Here is a 6,095-nt window from a genome sequence, read left to right on the forward strand (position 1 = left end):
AAGTTGAAGTGATTGGTTTCTCATATATAATTGTGTCATGTTCTGTATTGTTTAAACAAAAAGTATGATGTGTGAAGTATGATTATTTTCAATAACATAAACATTAAATCAGATTACATAAAAAGTAAATCGATTGCACGGTAGTGTCGACATTGCGGGCGGAAGCTTCTATTTGGCGTTGGTGTTATGTTTTGATGGGACAACATTTCCCGAAGCTTTTATAAGTAAGACGGACCTTTGTCGTCATCTCTTCAGACTGATTGTCTTTCCCACTGCAATCCTGCTTGTGGGGTACCAGGATAGTCATACAAGTTGATGATAAGTTGGACTAGAAAGAAACCATCAGATGGTTTCGAAGAACCAAAATCCCTTGATGTCGTTGGAGATGGTTTTGTTTTACATGACGCGAAGTCCAATTACAATGTGTTGGTGGAATTGTTAATCAAAAGGAAATTTAAGTTTGTGTAGGTATATATTAGTGACTGCTCCCACATTGGTGTGTGAAGGATTCCAAGACGATTTTATAAACTTACGGGAGTGGGTTCACATCAGACACAGCAAAGACTTGTTTCAAATTTTTAAGACTTTTCAAGTATAAAAGCTTTAAGCTATTCTTAAACATTGGACCAAGTATTGGAGGGGTACGCCGGGCCTTGGCTGTAGTGTAAGACCAAGGCGACACATGAAGAACCCCAGCAGCAAGCTACTGTAACGGGCCTTCCCCCATAAAAAATAAGATTAATATCGAGTGGGCCGATGGCCCACATATCAGATATTAAACTGATAAGAACAGATACTACACTTGATCTTAGCCAAAAGGCCGAGAAAGGTATGCTTATTCCCCTCCAGGGCTTCCCTTTTTGTACTCGCCTCCCTCTTGCCTGCTTCCTTCATTCACCCGATGTGGGAATTCGGATGCAGACACTTTCGCTTTCGCTGCCAGCTCCCTTCCTTCACCAACAAAAACAACTTCAATGGAGTATTATTCTTTTACTTCTTTACTTTCTCTATATATATTCAAATCAAACTTACACTCTACTACTGCATATGCATATGTGTTTATGATTGCATTGCTTTTTCTTTTCTTATTTTTCTGTAGTTTAAATTCACTCCACGCCAACAAACAGCACAACTTCATTTCATGCTCGATTACAAATGGCTCCTTCCACTCATGTACCTACTATGCTTTGCTTTAATTTCTCCATTTTGTTTTTATCACATATCTATTAAGTAAACACAACAGCTAATGGACAAACTCAAACTTCTCAGATAAGTCCGACTTCTTAAAATCCATTCTATCAAAATATGTGTTTTTAATCAACATAATCCTTTTAGCTTGTTTTGCTGATAAAAATCACATTACATCTTCAAACCATATAAATTTATAATCATATCCAACACATTTCTTACTCGTTTGAAAACCTCACAAAAATTATTTTTCCGGGCAACCCTTTCTTCGTTATGTCATCCCGCTCTCGCTCTCAGGTATTGAATATTCAACCATACATTATGTTTCCCGTAATTGTTCGCTGTTCCTTTCCAAGATACTATCCGCTTTTTCAACCAACATGTCCCGCTCTTTTCATCATCTTCACCTAAAATCACTTCCAATTCGATTCTAACATTTACGGGATGACTTTTACCGAACAAATATATTTAGAATAAAAAAACGCTCAATAAATAACATTATATTCGAATTTAGTTAATGGATGAAACGGAAAAATCCATCTTCGACAATCGAAACTCAATGCCCGCTCTTGTTTTACCATCTGTGATGTTTATTTTTTCAGTTGAATCTACATAAAGGTGCTATGGTCCATGTTCTAACAGCATCACCGCATCATTTAAGCCGTCCATTTCAACTTTCAAGTAGTACTATATCTAGCCGTGGGTCTCCATTAATGGGACTCGAAACTCAAAACAAGCTTCTAAAATAAAGGAATTGTAAAGTGATCGCGTGGATGTAATTGATGAAGTAACTTGACTGCTATCAACCCCCTTTTGCTTCAAATTCCAAATTTCATCCATCACATCAATCTTCTCCTCTCATTCTATCTGTATCTTGTTCTCTACGTCATCATAAGAATTCCTCGTGCTCATGACTTGGTCCCCCGGCATCGCTTTTCGTCTCATATCAATATTACCCTTAGTTATAAATATAAGATACGACAAGATGAGATTAAATAGGTACAAGACTCGTACGTTAAGTTCCACTTACCGGAAAAACTCTAGATTCTAAAACTTAATTCAGTCTCGGATAATGTCAACACCCAAATAGGCACAACACTTATATTTGCCGAAAAATCTAAAGTAGCAACATACTTCAAACATCCTCGTTTATCTATCGACTTTTACCTTTGAAAGATTTTATCTTAAATCGTCGATTAGCCAACAACTTAGCAATGAGTTTGTATCCTAACACAATCAAACTAAGTGGTCGATAATGTATAACTTTCAATGAGCTACCCACCTTTGGAATTAGAGTGATGAAAGAACCATTACAGCCATGTGGAATATTAGCTTAAATAAGAAACTCCGTGACACCATCAAAAATATCATACTTCGAGAAGCCATTTGCACCCGGAACTTTATCCCCTTCGCACGACCAAACAACACTTTTAATTTCCTCAATCGTGCACAGAACTTCCGAACAATCGTCTTGATATGACACGAGATTTGTACACCGTGTGCTATGTTTTTGAACACTCTCGCCTTCGAACCTGTTAAATTTTATTTATTACTAAAATAATCTTCTCACCAATTTGCGGATCATGCTGCTAATTGACTGTTTTTGTACCACGAATAATAAGTTGCATGTGTCTTCTATTAAGAATACTAAGAATACTGTCAACGTACTTTGCTTTTCCGTCCCCTTCAAATTCTTCGTTTAATCTTAGCTTCTTTAATAACATCTAAAGTTTTCAATTTCTCGTAATCATGATTTTTCTCAAAATATTCAAACGATCCCCCATTACTTTTGGAGTGGCATTTTCCTTGATCAATCTCACATCGTCAAAATAATCCCATTTCATGCAACAATTATACAAGTTGAAAGCTGCCACCACATGTTTGAAAAAAAAAAACGTGTCTCTAATATGGAATTGATTTCTCCAACGATGGTGACATTAAACCCGAAATATCTACAAGATTCCTGAAAACTGAAAATCTATCCAGTTTGCTAATTTTTCACCATTAACACTAATTGGGTAAAATCATACCCACCCATAGAATGTTTCTTATCAAGTAACCCTTCTTTTATGAATGAAATCATTAAATGAATTTGTCGTATCTTGAGGAAAAACCAAACCTACCCTCTCGGAATGTGAATCTGATAGAAAACTTGTATAAATTGTGTATTCATGAAAAACTTAGGAAACACCCACTCCCCTTCGACAATAATAATTTATTCCTTCCCATTAAATCTATTCAATTCAACCACCGAAGGATCCCAAATGCATAGTAATAACCCATTGGCCCTTTCCCTAAATACTCTATAATTTTACAAGATCTAACGGACCATACATGTTTCTTGAATCCCAAAAAATTTAACAATATGCATTCTACACAACTTCATGTCTTTATTCGGTTTGTCGTTGCTCCCGATCCCACTAATATTTAAGAGAAAGAATATTCAATTATCCATTGTGTTCTCACTCGATAATTTAAGAATGTATGATTCATACCCTTTCGATTTTCTGGCGTGGCTTAGTAGGAGGATGAATAAACCGGCTTATCCAACGAATTCTCGACATCAAAATCATGTTCCTTGACGGTGGGTTGCTTCCGGAACCCCTCGACACCAACACAATGAAATCGACCCCCATCAAACCCTCGTGGTTTCGACATGGATTAAGACGAACTTCCATCTTCATTGGCATTATTTGACTTTTTTGATCTTTCCTTATCATTAGTTATGCTTTCACAGTGGCCATGTCTTCCATAGATATTTGTTTGCTCGGATTAGTACTATCACCCTCAAAACACATGTCATCCCTCTCACGTATACCTTTATCTTTCCAACTTGATTTGATTGACCCGTGTATGTTGAACAGCCTCCACAAAAACATCCTCCTCCTCGTTTCCACTCACATCATCGCCATTAACCGAGTTACTATATTCTTCTTGTTGGCTTATATCATCCATATTCTTTTAAATGTTATGAATCTGTCATCTAATCCCACTACTAGAAAACAGACCTTTAATGACACGCTTTTTACGACACGCACTGATTAATGATACGTAAAAGGGCGTGCCCTTAAAATAGTGTTATCTTTCCAAAAAATTTAAGGATTTACGTCACGCATTATTGCGTGCCCTTAATTTAGTGTCTCAAGAAAAAAATCAAAAACACGGAGGGCGCTTTATCTTAAACGTGCGTCGTCTGTACTTGTCGCTTTATAATTTTAATGAAACGCGCTTTTAGTTGACAAGGGGGGAAACGAAAACCCCAAAATTTTTAAAACACACCTCGTTTTTTCTACCTTCTATCTATCTTTCAAATTTGCAATCCACTCTCCCCTCTCTGATACTCTCTCCTCTAGATCTCCCTTCATTCTCTACCTCCCGTCTCTCTTAAAACCCTAAGCCATCGCTGCCTCCCTTCTATCTAGCATGTGCTAGGGTTTTATTTTCTTCCAAGCTTCCGCTTCTCTCGTTTTCTCTCAACTCAGTAATGCGAGGGTTATGAAATAAAGAAAACCCCCAATGCTCCACAAAGCCCCTTTCTGAAAAAATATCATGTAAGCGTGGAGACGGAGTCTGAAATCATCAACAGGAGAACAAGAAGATAAAGCGAAGGTAAATCGTAATTGATCTGCGAGGTCTCCTCATCAATGACGTCGACCAAATCTAAAATCTCGAATTCAAAGAATTATTCGGAGAACTTAGGTGTTAACACAAGAGGTCCCAGGTGAATTCCAATTAATTTGTAAGTATTTTGGTTCAATATTGTTTATTCTCAAAGTGTTGGTTGTAGGGGTAAAGTTGTTATATTCACATCATAGTCTTTTCTCAAGTTTCGTGAGTTAGAATCTCAATTTTTTTCATTAGATTGACTAACTTCATTGGATCGGAAGATGTTCCCGCTGATTCTACTAGTTGGGAAGCTAATCGCAAGTGGGTCGGGGGGGGGGGGGGGGGGGAACAAAAGGTCCCATTACTCAGATATTCAAATCTCATGATTCTATGGTCTGGGAGGCGAAATCTAAAGATACTGAAAGGAATTGGAAGAAATGAAAAGAAGAAGAAATAATTTGTAAAATATGTGGAGAATTCGACCATTTTACTCAGGTGTTCAAATCTCATGATTCTGTCAGCATCATCTTATAAAATGGTTGTTCTTAGCTCTTTAAGATTTTTAAATACATGCTGGCTGTGTTAGCCTCAACTATCTAATTCATCAACAACTAATATCTCAATATGTGATTTTCAGAGTGAGCTTCAGAGTGAAGCCCTAAAAGAAGCCATTACTCAAATCACCACAGATGCAAAAGAGAAGAAGCATAATTTCACTGAAACCATTGAACTCCAAATTGGACTCAAGAACTACGACCCAAGAAAAAGCCCGTAATTGTTCGTTGTTCCTTTCCAAGATACTATCCGCTTTTTCTACCAACATGTCCCGCTCTTTTCATCATCTTCACCTAAAATCACTTCCAATTCGATTCTAACATTTACGGGATGACTTTTACCGAACAAATATATTTAGAATAAAAAAACGCTCAATAAATAACATTATATTCGAATTTAGTTAATGGATGAAACGGAAAAATCCATCTTCGACAATCGAAACTCAATGCCCGCTCTTGTTTTACCATCTGTGATGTTTATTTTTTCAGTTGAATCTACTTAAAGGTGCTATAGTCCATGTTCTAACAGCATCACCACATCATTTAAGCCGTCCATTTCAACTTTCAAGTAGTACGATATCTAGCAGTGGGTCTCCATTAATGGGACTTGACACTCAAAACAAGCTTCTAAAAAAAGGAATTGTAATTCAAGTGATCGCGTGGATGTAATTGATGAAGTAACTTGACTACTATCAACCCCCTTTTGCTTCAAATTCCAAATTTCATCCATCACATCAATCTTCTCCT

At 36.9% G+C, this 6,095-nt stretch overlaps 1 non-coding gene across 1 annotated transcript; it reads right to left on the reverse strand.

The window, feature by feature from the left end:
- Positions 1 to 636: 636 nt before the first annotated feature.
- Positions 637 to 833, reverse strand: LOC145056321 (U2 spliceosomal RNA). The gene has a single exon (XR_013685803.1). It is a non-coding gene; the product is annotated as a U2 spliceosomal RNA (small nuclear RNA).
- Positions 834 to 6,095: the final 5,262 nt, after the last annotated feature.

Source organism: Lactuca serriola, chromosome 5 (genome assembly GCF_051521515.1).
Source record: "Lactuca serriola cultivar US96UC23 chromosome 5, Lser_US96UC23_V15, whole genome shotgun sequence".
Lineage (NCBI taxonomy): Eukaryota > Viridiplantae > Streptophyta > Magnoliopsida > Asterales > Asteraceae > Lactuca > Lactuca serriola.